Source organism: Scatophagus argus, chromosome 10, assembly GCF_020382885.2.
Source record: "Scatophagus argus isolate fScaArg1 chromosome 10, fScaArg1.pri, whole genome shotgun sequence".
NCBI classification, from domain to species: Eukaryota; Metazoa; Chordata; class Actinopteri; family Scatophagidae; genus Scatophagus; species Scatophagus argus.
This window is the reverse complement of record NC_058502.1, coordinates 5,367,658-5,391,904: the sequence shown is the minus strand read 5'-3', so window position 1 is coordinate 5,391,904 and position 24,247 is coordinate 5,367,658. Positions and strand designations below refer to the sequence as shown.

At 39.8% G+C, this 24,247-nt stretch overlaps 1 long non-coding RNA gene across 6 annotated transcripts in view; it reads left to right on the top strand.

Moving 5' to 3' along the window:
- The window catches only part of LOC124066403, a 70,271-nt gene that overhangs the window by 30,397 nt on the left and 15,627 nt on the right, over nucleotides 1-24,247 (top strand). For 2 of the 6 annotated variants that reach the window (XR_006844597.1, XR_006844600.1), the window contains exons 3-4: nucleotides 2,178-2,301; nucleotides 20,017-20,110. This is a non-coding gene — a long non-coding RNA (uncharacterized LOC124066403). Of the gene's footprint in view, nucleotides 1-2,177; nucleotides 2,302-18,654; nucleotides 18,710-20,016; nucleotides 20,111-24,247 lie in introns of all 6 variants that reach the window. The other 4 variants (XR_006844599.1, XR_006844601.1, XR_006844596.1 and 1 more) reach the window with 2 other exon arrangements.

The following is a 24,247-nucleotide window of genomic DNA, read 5'->3' as shown; positions in this document are numbered from 1 at the left end:
CTGTTGGGAGGGAACCTGCTTGAGCCCAGCAAAAATCATTTTAATCATGAAATGCCAAAGTAGCACTGAAGTACCTGTCAGAATAATCACAGTAGTTATTTAATGTTTTGTTTTGTTATTTTTCCTCTTAACGTCACACTAACATGCAGCAGCTGATACGTTTTCAAACAACAGCCGTCAGCAATCGTGCTTTCTTTGTGTGCTCTCTGAAACGAGTAAATATTATCATTCAGGAGAGCTGTTCGATACGTATGACGTCGGGTGATTCTACAAAACATGTCAAAAGATGTTTCCTTCCTCTTAACTGCAGCTTTGTGATGCTTTAAAGAGTGGAAAATGCCCTTTAATATTTGACGAAGCCATTTGAATCCTAGAATGCTGCTCACGTTGAACTTCTCTAATCTTGTTGTTGTGCCTGATTGCAATGAAAAACTGTGCTGATTAAGAAATTGGAAGAGTTTTTGCTGCATGTTGACTCTTCACAGCTGAGTGACTGACTAAAACCAGCAGTTTGTCTGATATGCCCACGTCAAACTAATGCAGCAGTCCGCCAACGAATCCTTCATGAGGATTGTGATCAAATCTGTGGTGCAGCTGAATTATGTTGCATTACTCAGAGAGGTGATTCTGTAATTCAGCCTGCCCTCTTTGACCTTAACGGATGACACGATATGAACATCTGGAAGTGTAAATGTATCTCATGCTGCGTGTCCCGCGGCGACGGTGGCTTTACATCCTGCAACAAATCCTCCCTACCAGAAGGTCATAATGCTCCGTTGTTGTCGATGCTGCTTTGGAGACTGAGATCATTCGATCGAATCAACTCGTCTCAGACTGGATCAACAAAAAAGAGCACTAAAACCTTTTGTGGAGGGAAGATTGTCGCAGGGTGTAAAGCTACCAGAGCCACAGGGCACTCAGCACTGGATTGTGTATTCAGGGTGCTGAAGCAGAGGACTCTGAAATGGTTGTGGTGCTCAGATAAATTGTGAAGTGTTAGGATGAAAAAGGCCTCAGTCCATATTCAAACTGATGTGGTTGATGCAGAGGTTGGTTTTTAGCTGCGTGTATTATGTTGGTGACAGGAAACGAAGCTTAGTGTAAATTATGTCGTATGTTTTTGCGTGTTTTATTTTGAAACTCATTGTGGTGTGATAAAATAATGCAGAGTTATGCAAAAATAATAATAAATAAAGTCTCAAATTTACATTTGAAGTGCGCACAGAGAAATTTTCCTCCCTTCAGCTGATGATTTTTAAACACATCATCCTGCACAGTTAAGCTCAAATATATATATTTTTTATTTAATTTATTTTTTTATTCAGTTTATTTCTCAGGCTCAGTGCATATTAATTAACATTATTGTAAACAGAATTATCTAAGGGGCTGTTTTTCATCCTTAGGCCAGGAAATCAGCCTGAAATAAAGAAAAGTTTACAGTCCTGGTGAAGTTAAAATACCAACATGGACTTGGGCAGCAAATTCCAATTCGACAAAGCAAAGACAAACAACAACAACAAACAAACACAAACAGTGAAAGACTTGAGATGTAAATTGCTGAACGACTTCACAAAAACAGACACGTCTTGTGCTGCTCCCTCGTTGACTTATGAGAAATGATTGCACCGTTTTCGCTTGCTTCCCAGATTGAAATTCAGACTAATCTGATTTCAGATAAACATCAAGTGAAACTGCACAATAAATGCGATACTTTCATTCAAACCGTAATCATCTCACCGGGGGTTAAAGTGACACCCACTCCTACGAAAAGCACCGTGGGCATCAAAGCAGCGGCTGTTATATTGTTGTGGTTGTGATTTATGTTAATGATGCAAAACGCACACACAAACCCGCTCAGTTTATTTCATCTGTGCTCTTGGGGTTCAGCTGAAGCTTTCGGGTTGTTTGGAGGGATCTGTGTCCACAGTAAATGAACAGTGTGGGACTCGTAGCTTTTGTTTTACCCAAAAAGACTACATGTGCAAGCAGAGGCTGCAGATTTTACACAAAGTTTTAAACACATTGAAATTAGAGTTTAAATGTTAAAAACAGCTTTAGCCTCACTTGTTCATTTCAGATCGACAGAGCAATCACCTGCATGCTGCTGTACTTTTATTTTGATAGTTTGATAGTAGTTATTTTGATATGCTGTTCCTCTTGTATTTGTTTCATCCCAGGATCGCATCACTTTTCCCCCAGAATTCTGTTCCTCATGGAGGTGGGAAGTTCAGGACACATTTTGGGAAAATCTGCAGAAGATTCCCAGGCATGGATTGGGCATGTAAAGCCACCATTCGTCAGGTGTGTCACGAGAGGCATTTCTGATGTCGATTGCAATAGACGAGGGTTGCCCAGCACTGTTGTATTTGTGTATCTGTAGCTATCCTGTACAAGTATGAGCAAGTATGTGTGTGTATCTGTATCTATAGATATGGATTTAAATTTAAATTTGTATTGAATAACTTTAGAAAATGGCAAAACAAAAAGCATATTGACTTGACTGATTTCTGTGACGAACACTGAAAGTGAGCACAAAGAAATGACCTAAATGAATAAATACTTCTGTAAATACTTAAAAGACAGTAGTGAAATGTGCTGTAATGCTACCTGGTGCTGTGCGATGAGTGCTGTCAGTGTTGTGGCACCACAGTTGAACCTGTGATGTGTTTGAAAATGTGGCATCAGTGCATCGTGGATGTGAGATCAGCTGCTGAGCCGAGCTGAGCTGAGCTCCGTGTCGGTAAAGAGAACTGTGGGTAGAGTTTCACAACCTGATACTGAGAAACGTGCTCAACCAGCGTAATGCTGCTAACCTGAACTAGCAGTTTGCTTGGACAGTGCAGACCTCCACCAAATCCAACAGACTGCTCTTCTATGACATGCAAATCTGTAAACACGACAGCTAGCCTGTGTGTGGGAGTGTATTTACAAAAGTAATAGAATTATGTTGTAGTATTATGACCCAGCAGGAGTGTGAGGCGTTATCAGCAGCACACCCATGTCTGTCTGTATTTTCTTCTTATTATTTTGGTTCTTATTGACTGTCTAGGGTCCACCTAATCCTGCTCATTTTGTGAAAGTGAAAAATAACTCCAAATTTTATTGTCCTCGTCCAAGGCTCCTGCTACAACCTTCCACCAAGTTTGCTCAAAATCGGGCCAGACGTTTGAGTGCAATCCTGCTGACAAACGAACCATCAAACGGGACTGAAAAACGCGACCTCTTTGGTGGAGGTAATTATGAGGCAGAGAAAAACTGAGATCCTGGGATTTTGGTATTTCAGTGTAAGCATCATACAGCTTCAAATATGTGTGAGAAGAAGCAGATGCAGAGTTTGCAGCGTGTGGCACTAAAATAGTTCCTCTGTGTCCGCCGCGCATGCTGACACATTGACATACGGCGGGTTACGTAAGGCCTCCGTGTGAGATGATGTTGAATAAACTGTAGCATTAAAAACACACATCGCCGTCCCAGTGTTTACATCAGAGAGCCGCTCGTCCTGAAATGACTGGGTCACTTCAGTATAGCTGAATTGCAGAGGACGTGTTTCCCAGGCTCGGTCTAATTTAAAACCGGCTGTAATTAAATTTAAGCCTGCGTCGTATTGTAGCAGGAGGTTTCAGCGTGGACTGAAAAACACTCGCTGTTGTTGTGAAGCTTCACGAGGAAATCAGGCGAGGATCCTGCCGTGTAACCAGCCGGCTATGGAAATGAGAGATTGTTATCATTAATCCACCATCATTGATCCACTCGCCACACACACACACACACACACACACACACACACACCCGTCTGCCGTCTCATGCAGGTAAACACCCGGACGCCCACATAGCACACACTTCCACATGCACATCCCATCAAACATTTGCCAACATTATGCCACTTGTGTTTTCTAAAGGCCGTCTGGCACAAACCGATCCTCCAGGGTCACCTTCATGGATTGTCGAAATCTGCTGTGTGCGCAGCACTTTTTGTTTTTTTGCACTGTGCACTTTTCATTACTGACAAAATCACTGTTCCCCTCCGGTGTCCTTTGAAGTGTGAAGGTTTGCACGAGGAGAGGAAAGAGAAACACGTTCCAACAAGCAAATTAAAGTTATTTAAGGCAGAAATATAAATTAAATACACTACATGAATACTACTTAATTCATGCTTAGTATTGCTGTATCTAATATTACTACTAATACTAAAACTGGTGTAGAATTCTTATTATCAATAATTCATTGAAGATAACTACTATTATCGCTACTACATGTATGACAGTTACGTCACTGCTATTGCCGCATTGCGAATACTGCTACTACTGTAATTACTACTACTATAAGGATTAAAATTACAGTTTCTCCCATTGCTTTTATTACAACATCCACTACTATGACTGATACTACTGTTATTACAGCAGTACTACAGGAATTACTACTAGTGCATTGACATTACTCCCATTTTTTTCTACTTCTGCTACATTGCAATTTCTGCTACTACTACAGAATATGGACTCTTACCACTGTTACAAGTGCTGTTATTAAATCATTAAAACATTACCACAATTACCACTATGACAGCAACTGCTGCAGTTATTATTACCATTAATACTTGTACTCAAAGTTGACATGACAGATGAATGCAGGTTGCAGTACACGTTTACACATGTGATGTAGTTTCATTTGCCAAGTTTGTATGGGATGTACTATTTTAAGTTTTGATACAGTAGTCGTGTGTGCTTTCTTGTTTCTCTGTGAAGTCCGTAGTGTTTTGTGTGCTGGACACCTTTGCCGGTTGCTGCAGTAAACTTTTGTAGCTCTGCTCGCAGTGGGTGCTGGTCCTTCAGTTACATAAAGTGCTGAATGTCCACCAGAGAAGACGCACGCAGTTCAGTTTGTACTTCACTGGGTGTCTGCATACACGGATGTGTTCATACATGTTTGCTGCCGCATGTGCACGACAGACTTCTGGTCACGTGGGCTGTCGTTGACGCACGTTTGCTTGTAAAATTTTAGCTTGAACTCATGTCTGACAGTCAGATTTTGGCATCTTGCTGGTAAAACTGGTGAGAGAATGAAAGACCTGGCTGGTCAGCTGGCCGTCTAACTGGCATCAGCCGCTGGCTTGGAGAAGCTTGACCCCACTGTATGATAGTCATGCCCTGACCACAATTGCTGGTTTAGGTGGTCACTAGTTCCGGATAGTACAATATTCTGAGCACAAGTTCGTTGTGTGTGGTCAACCAGCCTTTACCTCATTCACCATCTAACTAGCATCATTCGGATCCCGACCAGCAGACGCCCAGCTGCAGATCTGTTTTGTTTCCTGGACTGAGGTCATGTCCTGTGTGTGTGTGTGTGTGTGTGTGTCTGTGTGTGTGTGTGTTATCGGGCTGATTTCAGTGTCTTCAAACTCAGCATGTTGAAATTAAACTATTTTCATGACACATAAGGCATAATAAAAAATGAATGCAACATTCCGTTTTTCTCCACCAGAATTTCATTTCAGGCAGCATTGAGGAAGCTTTGAAATTGTGTTTGGAATTTCATATTTGTAAAATAAAACTTTGACGCTTCATTTATGGGCTTGTAATTTGCTTCACAAAAGTTCTGGACAGAGCTACGCAATTTGTTTCCAAGTAATGGAAAATGTAGACAAGGTGTGAGAGTAATTTGAGTGAGTTTAACTGTCGATTCTCATTTAAATAAAACGTGCATAAAATATCACTGAAGAGCTAAGTCTTTAAATAAACTATGTAAAAAGAGAAGAAAAAGTAGAAGAAAAATTTACATAAATAATTGCTTTATGTTGGTCCCTTTCAGAAATGAGAAGCAGCTAACTTCAGGCTGTGTGTGCATGCAGGAGTATTTCTGCCGCCTACAGCCTCCCACAGTTTGCAGGAGCAGCACGGTGACATTTTTGGCCAATCACTCCAGTCATTTGAATCAAATATTAACCTCCTGGTGCATTTCTTCTGTCAGAAATGTCACTTTCCTCTCTGCAGTTTGGTGCATTTCCTGATGTTCCACGTGTTGTCGGCATGGCATTTAGAGCAGATGAGCATGACCTTTGAACGTTAACATTAAGTGAAAAAACAATTTGAATTTTGCACACAGCTGTAAATAGCACCAACATCACCCTGTTACTGTGAGAGTCTAAAAATATTTGCAAAAAAAAAAAAACTTCACAGAAAAACAGAGAGAGAAAGCGAGTGAATAGTGAGCTGAAGCCAACAGAGGGTGTGTGCTCTGTTGACTTTGTTGTGTGCTGGCAACTGAAGCCATCTTTGAGCTCTCAGCTGAACACATAATGGCTGAAGACAACAGAAGGACACCTGAAACCATTCGCTGCGGCTTCTGTTCTTGATATATTTTAGCTAAAAGTGAATAATGTGCATGATGTGCAGATTTATTTAGATTGGGTTTTTTTTTCCATTGTGCCTGGTTGGCAAGTAAACAAGCCAGCTTTTACTGCATGCTGTTATCTGCTCGATCCTGTCTGTTGGCTTGTGAGCTACTTGCAAGCGTTTACAATAGATTTGCTAGTTGAAAACATTTTTTAAACATGTCACAATAAGCAGTGGAATTACAGCTCAGCTGCTCAGTCCTGTGGAGAAACAATGATGTCCGTGAGCTTAAGATGAGGACTGTCTTAATTAATTAGTTGGATAAAGTGAGGATAATGTAAAAGGTCTGAGTCGTCTTTAAGTTTGGAGTAACAGTCGCCGGCCCAAATCAGTTGCTCAGTTTCAAATCGTATCAGCTCTACAATCAGTTGTGCATTAGTATTGTTGCCGAGAGGGGAGAAAGCTCCACATGACTACTACATCGCTGAAAATAAAAGGAGAGAAAAGTCACCTTGAGCCCTGTGAGTTCAGGTAAGAGGAGTGTGTGGGCTTTATTTGGCTCCACAGATGGCACACACCAAATGTTAAATGTCAACATGCAACAATACCGTTGCCTCCTGTCAAACACATCTCCCTGAATAGTAAAGCATGAAACCCACAAACCTTTTCTCAGTTTTGTTTTGTTTCTCAGAACTTCACAAGAAAAAAAGAATCTGTTGTTTCACCTTGAAGGTGACTAAATATGGTATGTTTTGAGGTGAGATGTACATTCATATTCCTGGAACACATACAATATCCCCACCACTCATCACCTGTTTATTTATCAGAAGCACTTGGTGACTGATGGATTCCCCTGTTACAGGCCTATCTGTTCCTGTCTGACAGTCACCGCCGCGCCATGCGAGGTAACAATCTGCTAATTTGAGGTATAGAGAGAGATCATGTGCCGAGCGGTCACAGACGACTTGTTTACCGCCTCCTCTTATCTGATCTGTTTCATTATTAAAGCAGAACTCTGACATGAACTGGACTTTCCCATTAGTTTTTTTTTTTCTCATATTCATCAATTCTGGTCAAAACCTCTTTGGCTGAGTTCTTACGTCTTACCTGACTGAGTGCAGCTCTACAACAAGACATAGAAAAACATCTATAAAGTGTTTTTTACTATTTAAAGTCAAACTAAAATAACAGAAGGAATTCTCTCTCTCTTTTTATTTTCAAGTGTCTTGCACCACAGTGGAAACAAAACAAGTGTTTTGGGCTAGAGCCAAATAGATGAATCTGCTGGACTGATCAATTGGCCAGTGTTGGTTAACAACACCAATGCTGTAATAGTATTAGTAATGGTATACAACACGATAATCATATTTTTTCCACCAGAGACCTTTTCACTCAGTACATGTCATGGTCACACTTTGGAAAAAGAGACCCAAATTTAATGGATAATTATGGCTTTTTTTTAACACTCAAACATCAGCATCAGAAAGTCACTTCACTGGAGGATCAGCGTTTTGGTCAGAATTAAACATTGCTTTATCACATATTTTATTGCTGTTACCCTGTGTTTCAGTTTCTTTTTGTTTTATTTGGCCGTTAATGCTGACATCCTACTCACAACCGTTACTGCCGTTACAGAATAAGAGCAATTAGGCCCACTCCCAGTGATAGAAATAGGGTGGACAAAATAATAGGAACACCAGTCACTATAGTGCAACACAGTTCAACGAGTGACCATGAGGTTGAATCAGCACCTCTCTAAAGCATTCAAAACCTTCTTGAAGGATTTATGGGATTAGCTTAGGGTCTGACAAATGAGTGGATTTGATGTGCAACAGCAAAACTGCAAACCGATCTGTTGTTTGTTTGGTCACTTTTTGTGTCGTGTCTTAGGCTGTTGTCAGTCGGTGTCACAGTCAGTTGATTAAAGACGTTACTGCTTCATGCAAATACAGATTAAATTCCAATTTTGCATTAGAACTTTATTTTTCATTTGTTTTCAAACGACAGAACAGGATATAAGACTTAGAAAGCAGATGTCTGAGCTGTAGCAGCACAAAAAAAAACTATGTGGTTCACTTCAGCTGGACCCGCCATCTTGATTTATTGTTGCACTGCTGTAAATTGCAGAGAAAGCTGCCAGCTGGCAAATACAGAACAAAAAGAGAACTGAAGCAGTGATGGCATCTACAGTTGGAGCAGAGTTTGACTTTAGATCATTTTTATTATTTTCGCTTTCATGGATCACCAGTGAGTTTGAAAAGCTTTGGACTGCAGTTGAGGGCTGCAGCCTGGCAGGGGAGACGTGTGCTCCACAGTAAAGCAGTGTTTCATCTTTGTATGCTCACCTGTCTATAAATTAACAGGTAATTGGCTCATTGTCAATGTCTGAAAACTTGCCACAAGACCACCTCTGTTTCGGTGTTCATGTTTTCATTTCAAGTTAAGGATGGCTTGAGAAAAGTCTGCAGCCTTCAGGGCTTAATAAAACTCTTTCAGGAATGCACTCTTGAACTCAGATCTGCTTGGTGGTCAGCATTTTGGTCAGAATTGATCATTAAGGTGGACAAAGCTGGTTCAGGATGATTATACTTTAAGTTTAAGGAGTCTAACATGACAGACATCTGTCAGCTCCCTGATCTGGAAGCTTTAGTGAAGAACACTTTGCAAAGTCGGCTGAGACAAGTGAAGTCGAGGAGTGAAGTGACAGAGAAGGTGAAAATGAAAGCCTTTCTTTTATCTGGCATAGAAAAGCAGTGAATGTGGATCAGCTCGCAGGGGGCCTGATCCAAAGTTCTCATCACCATTTAATGTCATCCACTTTCACATTCGTGCAGGACATTCACTCTGATTGTGTTTGCACAATGCACAAGTACACGTAAGATTCTCACGGCGGTTTTGTTGTAATCTTAATCTTAAAAAAACAAAAAATAAACCTGTTAGCTGTTGCTACCTGTTAGCAATTGCTGGTGAGAAAACAGAGAGAGAGAAAAAAAAATTAACTATGTTTTGAACTGTGTTTTGTGATAAGGAGGATTTACTGAGCGCCATCAAACGCTGTGATTGGGCGAACCCAAGCGCACAGGTGTGAATCGTTTGCTCAAGTGATAGTGGAAATCCTGCAGTTATCACAATAAAACTAAGGCAGAAAGTCAAGACATTTCCGTCATTCACTCTTCTTATTGCGACAGCTGCGAGGTTGAACTAAGTTAAATAGTGACTTGCAAATATTTCATAACATTTAGTCAAGCTCAGAGTTACCAAACCATTGGGAGTACCCTGGTTTATCACGTGGGAAAACACATAATACTTATTTTAAAACATCAAGAAATTAAGCAACTGATGCGACTATGAATGTTTCCATTGTGGTAAGATTTATAAAATACTGGTCCTTTGATCTATTTTTATAGACTTTTCATTTCTTTGTCGCTTGTGTCTCGATTTGCACTCAAAAGGTGCCTTACAAAACCTTTGTAACAAAGGCACATAGTGTTAAAATCATCAGAATAAGTGCAGTGTGTGGTACATTTTTGACTCTGGAGTTTATCGTGCTGCCTGGTGATGTGTTTTCCATCACCGTGAGGGGCGAAACAAGCGTCAGCTCTGACGCACAGCAAACCTTTCAGGTATCAGCGCGTTTGAGTCCGGTTGTGTTGTCTCGCTTTAAGGTCTGTTGCTTTACCCGACTATGCTTCCATGTCTGTCACCGATGCTGCGACAGGAGACACAAGTTTATATGTCAAGGTCAATACCCAAAGGATAAAGACGAAGCACGCACACACACACGGATCCTTAAACAAAGGAGACTGATCTGTTTCAAACATGCTGACACAAGTCACTTTCTTCCATTCTGGGTCATTCGTCCATCTGTCCCATTCTCGTGATTGTGATTGTGTAGATCTCCTTCGTACATGTCAATAGTATCAGAACTTCCATTTTGCCAAGAACTACACTTATTAATTTTTCAATAAATTCATTTAAAGTCTTCACTACATCACTTCACTAGTTTAACTTTTTTTTTTTTTTTTTTTTTTGTAGTCTGGGAAAGTTGATAAGCATGCAGTCTTCTTTAGAAATGCCTCGGGAATAGATTGCTAAATCAGTTTGTCGACAATTTTTGTTTGTTGTCAGATTGAGTTGCCGTTGAGGTTTACCACATGGGGAATATACAATAAATGCAAGATTATTTTGGGTGCTGACACACAGCTGCATCTCCTACCTCATCGCTGTTGTATTATAGCCACAGAAAAGAACAGTCTTTGTCATTGCTGTACGTGTGATTACTGTAATTACTTGCAATCTGTGGGGAAACCAGCAGATCAAATTAAAGATAGCAAATTAAAACTGGAGTAAATCTTACTGAGGCGTGTAATTTGGCACCTGACGCTCTAAATTTGTACATCAAAAGTGAATGGAAGTCATTCATCTGCAATGTAAGTAATAATAATAATAATGATAAAAAAATGTGGACACACAATATATATGTTTCTCTTTGTGTCCTTAAAATCAGATTTTCTTCCAACAGATGAGCTGACATGATCTCCCAGTGCAGTGAGATTATATCAACTACATATCAGCTTCCAATGCTAAGGAACTAACAAAGTTATTGTCTACAAATCAATTTTTTTGACTCCAGTGCAATGACTTTTCTTTTCTTGAAAAGCTGATTTCTGTTAAAAACAGGCTGAAATACCCCCAAACCCAAGTGCTGCCAGATTTCATCACTTTTTAAAGAAAACAAGGTATTAATGAAACAATTGTGGTCATCACATCACTGTGTAGGATTTCATTTAAAATGAGTATTCACTGTGTTATCAGCAGTGAGTCTGTGTGTTTGTGTTTGTGTATACATGAGACCTCTCCCACTTGTGGTTATCTTGTCTCCCAGACCGTAGGAGGCCTGCAGTCTCTCACATCAGGACAGCTAGACGTCTGCATGCCACCAACACACACACACTGTGCTGCGATGAAGAGGCTGATAAACAGACAAACCTTTGTTGGCAAGGGAAGAAAAAAGTGCTAAGTTTTAAGGACACAATATGAGACAAACAGTCCGTTTACCTCCCACTTGATCAGATAAAATCAACCTCTTACTGTAAGAAGATGTGCCAAAGTGTAAATAATTTAGGCTTTTTTTGCTTTGTGGTAACTTTGCGTTTGTTGTGTATGGGTGCACAAGTAAAAAGCAATTAAGGAGATGTGGTAGAATGGTCTTTTGTTTGATTAAAAACCCACGCTAAAGGTCACATCTTTGAACTTGCAACAGCCAATAACATCATTTGCAACACATAACAGCCCTGTATCTTGTCCAAGCTTTTGTTTGATAAAAACCCACACTAAAGGTCACAGCTTTGAACTTGCAAGAGCCAATAACATCATTTGTAACACATAACAGCCCTGTATCTTGTCCAAGCTTGAAGTTTCTGTACTCTGTGTGCTGCACCGGGCAAAACAAATGGTGAATTGAATGAGAAAAGGCTGGCAATATTCTATACTTTTACACGAAGAGACCAAAGCAGAAAATGGTTCCGGACAGACGCGCTACTTTCTCTTGAATGCCCGAATGATTAACAACTGCAGTTGTATTACAGGGAATTATCTCTCCAGACAGGGCTAAGACTCTGCAGCCTTGCTTGCAGCTCTGTGAGGCCGTACTCTGAGCAGTGCTGTCAACATTAGCATCCTAGCATGCTCACGATGACAACACGGTGACGCGTAACAGGTGCTTGTATGCTAACATTAGCTAATGGACTGGCCCTACAGCACACATTTTGACATGTCACAGCAGGGAACTCGCGGGTGCATAAATGATTACTGCTTTCCACTTTGAGGAAGTTCTGCTCTCGTGCATGCTGGCTCAGTTATAACTTGTCTCTATTGTTATTCAGTACGCCTCTTCTTTTTCCTGGTGTGACAAGTCAAAATGTCTGAGCTGAAGCTGATGGTAATGTCATTAGTTTTGCAGCTTTTTAGCCATAAATTAAATTTAGACCTGATGATGGTGATAGATAGACTGTGCCAGTCCATCTTGAGTAACTTCACTTGATAAACAACAACTTTTAGCGGCTGGTGGTGCCAGAGATCACAATTGTTTGTTCAACATTTTACGTTAAATCCATCCAATAGCTGAGACATTTGCTTTTGAACCAAAAGGTGGACTGACCAAACAACATTTCAAGGTGGTCAAGCTAAAAAAAAAAATGAAACTGTGATGAGGGTTTGAAGCTTGACATCTTCAGGAGTTAATGTGCTTAGAGCCACAGATATGTTAAGCAAGTCAGAATATGGTTCTGTTTTTTGGAGAATTTTTTGACGTGATAAAAGTACAGAATAATGTCACATCCTGAAGTAGTTTTCACAATTTTCACAGAGGTGACATTGTGCACAGAGGCACTTCTCCTTTTGCACCCACACTGGTCATTTCAGACAATTCCTTTTTGGTCCAGCAGAGACCAACCCTGCTTCCTAGATGTGAAGTTTTTCTAGTACTGAATTGTTTTTCCAAATATGTTGTGGTGACAAATGTAATCACTGATTGGGCTCTGTTAATTGTGTGTTTTTTGAGTGAGTAAAGCTCAACATTTACGTACCAAATTGGAGTCGTAGGGTCCAGCCTGTGGTTGGGCTATAGCTTAGGAAAGATTATAGTTTTGGTTAAATGTTGAGGATTACATTGTGTCTCGAGTCACTGCAGAATTTTCCCGTGTTAAACAACACTACAAACTTTGCCTACAAAACCAAGAGCAGCGAGTATCTAAACATCACCATAGAAATGTTTACATCAGTGTCGTGCCACCTCTGATTTGATAAAATGCTTTGCAACTCAGTGTAACCTAAGGACATTTGACATTTGGCATTGTTTCTAGATCCTTCACACTTTGCATATAGGAAGAGAGTGGGAGTCAGTGCTGCACTGTTCTGTAAGCTTGGCTGCACGTGGAAACAGCAGATGGTTCTGTTTTCTTTTGCATCATTTCATTCCATGGAATTTTAATCCAACACAACAGTAGACTTAGCATGTAAATGAGTGGTTTAGACTATTGCTAGAGTCACGGACTGTCTCTTTTCTAGAGCTCAGCCTGTCAAACTTTAAAATTAGGTCTCTAGCAAAATTACAAAGTGGGGTTCCTCTCAAAGAAAACAGTTTTAATATTCACACCAACTGTAGGCTTGTGTGTTGACTTGTGCGATTTCAGTGACTGAACCTTGAATCTCAAGACCAAGTGTTGATTTTACAGTTGGCCTTCTTCCCTTCAAATTAATTTTCTGTCCTTTAATTTAAAGACAAGACCGCTGACTGAATACAAGCAGACGTAACAAACTCTTAACCATGTTTTTCTAGTTAATAACAGCCGACAAAGATAACTGTCATAGCCTAACAGTATCTTGGTGTTGGAATTAGATTGTTATTCAGTCGCCTGCACCCTTTTCCTTCACCATTAGGTTTTCTAGATTGTTCTTGTTGAGTGAATGAAGAATGGCATCTTGTTTTTGTTGTCATATTTCTGAATATTCTCATCAGACTTATTAGACAGAAGATAAAAGCCATCCATCACACAGCGAACACCTGATGATGTTTAGAAAATTTTGTTCCTCCTGTGGTCAGATTTCTTCAGTGAACATCTGTGCATGTGCACCTGTGATTGTCCTTTCTTCTGAGCATCCTGATGTTGATTAAACATTTAAAACTGGCGTAGAGTAAAATAACGTGAAAGTGAAACTAGAGAGGACACTCAAAACTTCCAGTTCATTTCATCAGAAGTGCTTGTCAGATGGACGGAAACACCCCCCCCCCCCCCCCCAAGTCACACTTATCTAATTAATGCAGTGATTGGACGGCTGTAAGAGGGTGGGAAACTTACCAGGGTTTTAACTTCTCTCTATAGTCCTGTTTTTTTTTTTCATCCTTCACACAACTATTTCTGTAGCATTTCATGTGAACGACTAAGTCCAGCACTATGAACTCAAAAGAGTTTGAAAATGTGTGCCTTTTGTCAGTATTTAAACAACGTCACAACCCCCCACCTAATGATGGCCGAGGTCAAGCACTGGTGTTGGACCAAAAGGCCTGGCTCACAGTCTCTGTTCCAGTTCATCCCAAAGGTGTTGAATGGGGTTGAGGTCAGGACTCTGTGTGGGCCAGTCAAGTTCTTCCACACCAAACTCATCCAACCATGTCTTTATGGAGCTTTGCTTTGTGCACTGGGGCACAGTCATGCTGGAATAGAAAAGGACCTTCAACAAACTGTTGGCACAAAGTTGGAAGCATAGCATTGTCCAAAATGTCTTGGTGTGCTGAAGCTTTAAGATTTCCCTTCACTGGAAGTCAGGGGTCGAGCCCAAACCCTGAAAAACAGGCCCATAAAGAGGTGTGTCTGGATACTTTTGTCTAAATAGTGTATCTTGGATTCCTTGGATAATTTGGCAATAGAAATACACGAAAACAGCCCTTATATACATACATTTGAACGGAGTTTTGATCTGCCTGTTGTCTCCCATTGTTGCCTTTTGTTGTGGAGTGTTAGACTGTGGAATAACCAGTGCTGTGTGAAACTGTTCATGAGTTCAGTGGGTAATGACGCGCTCGGTTTGCCAGCCATTTGCAGAAAATCGTGATATAAACACCGCTGTGATGTTACGGAAGTTCATCATCCCTGAAAAGTGACAGAAAGCAATGTAAAATGCTTTTGAGCATCTCCACTCACTCAGTTGTAGCAACATACTCTTGTAGACTTGCCCTCGTTGACCTCTTGCTCAGAAGATCCCTGCAGCCATCTTAAGTGACATTCCAATGGTAACAAATGGGCAATGACGTGAAGGGGCACATCTTACCAAATACAGCGTGATCAATCAAAATAAAGTGATCAATGAAAAAAATATCTGCACCTCACTTTCTGAACCATCTGAATTCTAGTTTTCAGTTCTCAGGCTAAAGGGCATTTGGTTTTCTTGTCCTCTGTGAAAGTGGCCCCTCGTACGACATGCGATCGCTGGAATGACAAAGCTGCTGTGCTTTGGATGTGACGCATTTTGTTCCACTGTAGGAAAATTTTGGGGCACCATAGCAGAATCAGTTTTATGTTTATATTTAGGCAAATGGTTGAAAAATGCACATTAGGCATCAAATAGGGGGTACTTTTGCATTAATTCTACTTACGTTGTGGTGCTGCTGAAAACCTGGCAGTCATTTGCACACTTTGTCAGTTGCTGGTGGAGCCACAGACCACGAGTGTCAAAACACATGGAGCAGACGATTTGGGGTTAAGTGCCTTGCTCAGGGGCATTATGGCGGTGGATTCTGGCGAGGAGTAGGATTACTCATTCACTTTTCCAAGCTCGACTTTGCTGTTGTCTCATTTTACACCAGCAGCAGTTATTAGTCACGATGAGTGAAGTTCAAACCACCCTATTTAGTCCTTGATACCGTCGTGGCTCAGACCTCACTCAAATCAAAGTGTAAACCTTTACTGGATGAATAGACTTGGAAAGCAATCCTGAGGAAAGCACCAGAAACTCTAACATGCAGAACAAATGCTGTGTATATTTCATGAAAGGGTAGTTGTCTCGAGACTGATTCAGTTAGTGTGGAGGTGTGTGAAGGCCTGGTTATAATTGGCTGTTTGCTCAACAGATGGTGCTGTCGTTTTCACATGTCACTTCAAAATGGAGACCACAGTGTTCCTACGGACTTTTGTTCTCTCTCTCTCTCTTTCTGTACAGCCTCCCACATCTCTCTCAGGTCTACACGCACTTTCTGTCTTACTTTACTCCTTTTTTTTTTCTTTCACTCTTCTCTCATTGTTTCTGCTTCAAAACACTCAGAGGCACACCGAGGAGAGAAAAGCAGACTTTTCTATCCCTCTGCTTGCTGTGAAACTGAATCAAAAGGAGAACTACTTTGATCGATGAGGCATTAAAGGTGACATGATTCAGACTGAACCCACGTTTTAGAAACTAACATTTCACAGTGAAATTTAAACTATGACTAGTGAATATAATGCAGTTTGTGACAAGTCTTTTTTTTTTAAAGTATACGTAAAAATACTCCCACATGCCTTTTTTTATATAATTTTTACATGTTTCATAATTCAGCTGCCCCCCCTTATTTTTAATTACTTTCCTTTCTCCTTCTTTTATTATTAACAGTCTGTCTTTCTACCTAAAATACTGGTTAAAAATAAATGGAGAACTGTAAATTTACACTCATTCTCAAATTGAAATCAAATAAGAAAGAGGACCGTTTTTAAGTTTGTTTTTTATTTATTTAAATGCAAAACATTAATAGATTTTCAATTTTCAAATACTTCTTTTTTTGTTGTTGATTCCTTCCTTCTGTCAACTTTTGTTTTCGGCCTTTTCTCTTTTATTTTCTCCACTCTTTCAACTTAAAAATATCAACAGCAGAGAAAGGGGAAAAGTGTTTCGGCTCCTCTACCCACCGTTCTCTCATCCTCTCAGCTTCCTTTTCAGTTTTTGAAAAGCACACCGCGCCTGATCGCATCAAAGCTCAGCCTCGACGTCTTCTCCTTTGCTCTCTGACTAATTTTGATAGTAACAGACGCCAGAGTAAAGCTGATCTGACTCCCCTTTATATTTTTAGGTAACACAGTCATGCCGGATTATGTCATGATTTTTAGGTGCATTTCTTGAAATAGGTCGACGGGTCGGCCGTCTCCAGCGACGGCTTTTTGCATCCCACGGAGGCAAACCCAGGCTCTGCCATCTGGGGAAAAATTGTCCACCTTAGTTCTGATTTGACTTTGTGTTTACTGCCTTCGTCGGACTCTAGAAAATTGTAGTCGGAGGCTGGTCGGTGTTTAGTCACAGGCCCCTGAATGCTCCTCATGGTGTCTGTGTGTGAGCAACAGAGTTGAACTGTTGATGTTGATATAAAGAATAGTGCCTAGTAATTATATGAACATGGACTTGTACCGAAAGTGTGGTTTGTTTGCCTCAGGTTTGTGTTTTTTAATAAATAAAAGTGGTAGTAATAGTGAAACTCTGAATCAGAATGTGAATAACTTTGATCAATGAGCCTTTAAGGTGACATATAAACTGTTGAGGAGTGTGGGTGGAGTGTGTTAAATGTTTGCAAACGTTTTTTGGTTACAATCTCCACTCCTGACAGTGTGATGCCTTAGAATGATATTTTATTTTTTACTTGTTAGCAAAGGCTTGATGTGCTGAAACATTTTCCTACAGTATTTTACAGTATTTATTCTATAGTAGTAGTATAGTAATTTTATACTGATGTTTAAATTATTGTTTTGTGCATGTGACTTAACTCATGTTTGTTTGTCAATTTCACTAACTGACTTAGTGAAATTGAACAATTTTAAATCTGCAATATGATCACAGGCGCACTGTTGAATTTTAGTGATAAAATAATTGCTCATATTGAAAGTGAAGAAGATACTGAAACTCTAACATGATATTTATTTGTATCAAATTTGTTTGTCAAGATGTGTGTCAGTTTCAAATTCTGCTGTTCAAACTGACATGTAAGCTCATGGCTGTATTTTGTGTTAATTGGTGTCAGGCTTGTTTTCTTCTTATAAATAAATCCATCCAAGTCATACTGAAACTATGATGCTTTGGAGTGATAATATTACCAGAGCACAGAGGGGAAATTTGCCTTGAAATGTTCGGTATCTGGCAACCCACTCAGTTTCGACTGGAAAAAAAAAAAAAAAAAAATCTTTTAACCTTTTCAGCAACAACAAATGCGTGTTTAAAACAAAAGCAGAAAAGAAAAAAGATTTGTGTGTGATCAGAGTGCTGTGTTTCTGCTGTCAGCCAGTTTGCAGTAAGAAAAAAAATCCTGCTGCTGGGAGCAAAAGCTGATAATTTTGCAGGATCATGCAGCCGGTTAAATGCACTTTTTTTTTTTGAGCATTTGCATATTTTTACATTTTTTTTATTTCAAGTCCCCTCATACGTGGCTGTTTGATAATTTCTTGTTCATGACTTAGAGGAGCAGTTTCAAAATGAGAAAACAGGGTGATATTTCACAGCGTGTCGTCTACCTACAATGTCGACTGTAGTTTAATTGATGTCACAGTGGTGTCATTGCTGTAGTTACGCTTAAATTTGTGACGCTGAATGGCTTGTTGTGGGATTTTTACCGATTTGACTGTCGGTGTGCTGTTTACAATTTCACTGTGTTAAAATTCACTATAAAAAATTATTTTCTTTTTTTCATAATCGGGCTAATTTGTTGCATGTTTCATTCAGTGTTGGGTTGTTTGTTTGCTTAGATAAGTTCTTATAAAAATGTACAGCACACTCTGTATGTCGCATTTGACTGGACTGTGATCTTTATTCCCAGTTCTGAGCCCAGCGATTCTCTTCATGGGGTCTTCTGAAGATTCTCGTCTGCATTGGTTAGTTTTAGATATGAAATGTCAGTGTTTGAGCCCACCTGGTCTAAAATGAGACAATGAGTAAATATAAACATGTTTATGGTTTCACTCAGCCAGTGTTGCATGCTCAGAGTCCGTGGGTGGCATCATTTTGTCGCCATCAGCCAGTGTTTGACTAATCACCCTAAGAACTTGTTCATTGTGTGTGTGTGTGTGTGTGTGTGTGTGTTTATTTGACTACATTTATGTATTGATCTGTGTGCATGCATGAACAGTAAATGTGCAGTGATCTCTGTGTCTGAGTGTGTGCCTGTGTGTGCAGCATAGACACCCCACTGTATATCTGCTTTGACTCTGTGTGTGTGTGTGTGTGTGTGTGTGTGTCTCTATTGTGTGCATGTGGTTGTTTTTCTCAGGCTGCTTTTTGAGTGTGTGTGTGTGCTTCTGCAGTTGTGTGTGTGTTGCCACAGTATTTGTACATTTTGTCACATGCGTATATGCTTATTGCACATGTAGTGTTACAGTTACTCCTGTGTGTGGGGTACCTGTTTGTGATGTGTGTGTGTGTGTGTGTGTGTGCTTATGTTTTGTTTATGTCCTTGTCAGGCTACATATGTGTGTATATATTTGCATGCTTACAATGTGTGTGACCATAATGTGTGTGTGTGTACACAACTTTTACGGTGTTTGTCTCTTTTTACACATATGCATTTGTCTTTATGCCAAATCCACGCTGTTCATATGTAAACTGCTGAAGGGTGTGTGGGCTGTTATTATGATTATTGTTGTTGTTGTTGTCATCATTCCTTGTTTCAAAATTGTGTGTGTGTGTGTGTGTGTACTACACACATTACTGTGTATGTGTACGTTTGTTTTTGACAGATTTTGTGTACATTTATTCGTACAGTATATTTATCCCTTTTGGAGCACATATTTGTGTGTGTGTCTAAGACCACATGCACACATGCACATTGTGCCCGTGTGTGTTTATATGTACTGTAAGCTGCGTGTACGGTATGTGTGCATGTGGTGCATTATTCCTATTAACAATAATAATAATAAATACTACTATAATAAATAATAATAAATACTAGTACATATGTGTGTTTATATGTTTGTTATTGTATACCTTTATTTCTGACTTCCTGTGTGGTTGTATTAGTAGTCTGTGTGTATGTGTGTGTGTGTGTGTGTGTGTGGAGTCTACGTAAACCGTATACAAGCAGTTTTGATTTATTATTACGTGTGTGTGTATATATGTGTTTGTGCTTAGTTCTGGCTGTGCAGATGATTCTATACACTCAGTGTGTGTTCTTGTTTGACTGCAGATCCAGACGGGTGAAGCTGATGGAACACAACCTGCATACGTGGGAGGAGAAACACACACATTTTTAAACTGGGTTTAAAAATGTGCACCAGTTGGTTAGTATTTATATATATATGTATAGATACATATATAAATATAGATATATATATGGTAAGTAGTTCAAGTTTTACCTCAAAACAGTGACAAATTTATTGTTAACTGAACAAAATGATGTGTACATATTAACTACTACATATTATCTATATTAACAGTAACAAATAGGTCTGTAAATTTAGAAAGAGCTATACAGTGAAATTGTGATGGGGTCGCTCAACAGTTGGATGAAAATTGTGTGAATCATCAGATGACAAAAAAATGTAACACCTTTGCAGGATTTTGAGGCTCCCCCACTCCATCGTCACCAAAACATATTGTTTGGCAGAATAGCGCTCACTCCTGTGGGGGAGGTTCATTGATTTGTAGCTTCTGTGTGAAGCTATTCTGGAGGTTTGGGTGGACCAACACCTCACTGATTGTGCTGATACAGTTTATCCTTTTATTTGCCATATATCTGTGTGTGCTTCTACTTCACATGTACAGCTGTGTGCCTTTATGTGCTAATATATAGCTCTCTCTGTGTGTGTGTGTGTGTGTGTGTGTGTGTGTGTGTGTGTGTGTACACAGCACTATGTATGTATTTATTTGCATGCATGTGGATGTGTGAAACAGTTTGTTCCCTCTTCTTGCCGCTCATCATCCGTCTGTCCCGGCTGACATTTACACATTCAAATCAGAGGCTGTTTATCATTCTTTGAGGCACATGACGAAATTCTGTGTTTTTTTAAAGACAGTCACTTCCATTATATCACTTACATTACTGCAGCCTGTGGAGACACTGTTTCACACTGTAAGACTGTCGACACTAAGTTAAAAGCCCTTGTAGCTCCTAATTAAGAGGCAGCCGTGTTTCCAGCTTTTTTTAATGGCTAAATTATCATTTGTGCTTTTTGAAAATTAGTTTTTATTAGTGTTTGTTCATGCTTTCATTCTGTCTGGGGTACTGGAGATCCTGGACCCTTTTTAGGACCCTTCATCACTTTTCCTGATTCTATAAAAAAAAAAAAAATTGCTTGTAGGCATTAAATTTACAACATGTTTAGAAAAAAATGGCTACAGGAAATTACACATTATTTCTGTTTGGGGTATTAGAGATTATTTGGATATATGTAATCAGAGTTTCTTAATGAATATAACATACGTGCATTGTTTTGTTTTGTTGCTTCAAGGTCATTTCCACACTCATAAAATGTGTGGCAAAAGGAGAAATTAAGTCCAGAAGAAAACATATTAATAACAGTGAGGTCTAAACAAGAAGGAAGTTAATGTCATTGTCAGAACAACACAGTGGTTATTAAAGAACTCTTTGGGTTAACAAACAAACACTAAAACATTACATTTTTGTTTAGGTGAACTGTACTGTATACCCCACACCACACTAGATGGTCTGTCATCTTTTATTGTATCCCGAAGCTTTTTCTTTTCCTCCTGATTAATATCTGTTTATCCCAGAAAACTCACTCCGTCTAAAAACCTTTAGTTGTGTAAATGTAACTTTCATATTTCATATCTTCTTCAAAGGGTGAAGCTTTGCTTTATACATCAGCTTATGGGTTGTACTGTGTTGTTTTGTTCTAATAGAGTATTTTTGTTAAATTGTGTAATTTTTCAGGCCCTGGGGAATAAACTACTGCTTGTTGGACAACTTTATCATCATATATGTGGACCGCAAAAGTGGAAATATAAATACTCTAATCCATAGTGAAAAAGCTTATTTCACTTATCTTTCTGTGTTGTGTTATACACTTAGAACTACATCTATTAAACCCCTTCAAGTATCAGAAACTGGAAAATAATGTAGAGTGGACAGTTATACAGAGTTTGTTGATAAGTTCAAGTTTAAACAACAGAGACAGACGTGAGTAATCTGGTCACCATAGCAACCACACATGCACCTTAATGTCGACTGGCGTCATATAGAGATTAAAGATTCATACAGTGACTCTAATGTGATAATTTGATTTGTAATATTCTGTACAAATCTCCTCATTACTGACAGTTCTGAGTAAAGGTATTCAGTTTACTCCTAAAGTCCTGTTTCTTATGTCTTGCATTCAGGACTAAAACGGGAATGAAAATGCACTTTTCAGACCCAACTGACTTGTGTGTGTATGTGTGTGTGTAGGGGGGCAAACTGGCCGTAGGGAGCGATGGTCGCTCCTTTCATCCCATGTAGTACAAAGGAACGATGCTGACTGGTGCTGCCTGGTGGAACTGTGAAACACAGGAAATACGTTTTTTTTCTTCAGTTTTCAGCTTTTTCCAAATTCAAGAGAGCCACACAGTGTCAGACACCATTGTTTGTATACATTCTTCTTCCCAGAAATCTGTTCATAGCACTTCCGTCCCCGATAACATCACACAGACTGTGTGATGAGTGGGTTCAGTTAGGGCCCGGCCCACCTTCTGAGGCGGCTGCGCTGACGTCTTGCCGGCCGCAGCCAGTTTCTCCCCCCAAACAAGCGTGTTTTTCGAGACTGTGCTGATGTGCAGGAGACCAGAGAGAAAAATGTTTTTAAAGCACTTTGTGTGCTCACCTGTCAATACTTTTGTTGCTTCTAACTGAATCCTTGTGGTTTGAAGTTTTGAGTTTCTCTCCCACGTCCCTGTTTGTACTTTCAGATATCTGCTTTATTTAACAGTTTCATCATCTTCGCTTTCAGCTGTAAGGAGTCCTGCTGAGTTACTGCTGGTGAAAGATCAGCGCTTCCTGATTTTGCTCTATAAAACTCTTTAATTAACAAAACAATGGAGGAACATTCATTGTCAGGAATTTATAGGAGATTGAATGTTTTAACACTGAATTAGCACAGCCTTGTTTGTGGCTCGTTCAATAGAAGACTTTAGATGAGGAGCTGCACCACATGAGTAGCCCTGTTGTCATGGGCATTCAAATCCATGCTGCGCTGGACCGGCATAGCCAGTCAAACAGAGTCAAGCCGCTCACATGGAAACGTACCATTTAATCCTCTAATGAGACAGTGGACAAGGTGGCATTGCTGCTGCTGCTAGCCGAGCTAGAGCCAATTTACATTTACATTACAAATTAAATTAAACCTGTTTAATTTAGTTTTTTTTTTACACATTTTGAAATTGAACAGAAATCCACACCCAGTGTCCCAGTCAAGCAACCTAATTTCACAGAAATAGAAATCTAAAAGTCTGATCAAAACTTCAGTTGCATCATGGGAAATGTAGTATTCTTGTAGCTTGACCCATGTAGGAGTTAAAGTTACTTTTCAATAACTCAGAAGTAAGTTCTCACAAGTGGGTGCAATGCTACAGCAAGCCTCTGTAACACCTTTAAGTTAGAGTATGTGGACTTACGAAAACCGGTGTCACAAAATGTAACCTACAGTAAGCTTGGAGGAGTTTGTGTGGGCTATGAAAACAACGTAACTTGTGGTCTGAGAGCTCATTTCATTTTCTCTCTTCTTTTGTGTGAGAGCACGCAAGAAAACAAAGCTCGTTGATGATAATAATGTAGGCAGCGCACACAGGCATCAGCAGCATATAAATACGAAAAATCGTTCCGACTCGTTTGTGGTTTTGTCTGCAGTGGTATTAAATGCCGCAGGTTCCCAGGAATATCAGTCACATCTCTGGCTTAGTCACAGCGGCTCCTCGCTGCTGGCTGTTGCTGTGCTGTGGCAGACGTTGCGAGTGACCTGCATAAGGACCTCGGCTACTGCTACAGAAAGCCAGGTACTGAGAATTGAAACACATTGACTGGATTTTCCCTGTGCTCCGCCGCCTCAGCAACTCACTGATATTGAACCTCTCACTTCCTTTTTGAAGCCGCTTTGTTTACCAGCCAGCATGCTATTTTTACTGGAGGCCTCTCTGCTCGCTCACAGCCTCAGTTGCCTGTCGAAAAGGATGCGTTCTCCTCAGCACGTGTCTTGTTTGGAACAACACACACGTGTTATTTTCAGTGCCACAGCTGATACTATTTTATGCAGGAATTTACTATGCATGAAGATGATAGTTTCACCTGAATTTCCCCAAAACTTGTAGAACTGTCATTTATTTTTCTTAACTAACTCTTCTCTCTCAGCACTGGCATAAACATCAAGTTATTCATCTCTTAATTAAGAAGTGGTGAATGATACAGTTTTGACTTTCATCCCTCTTTG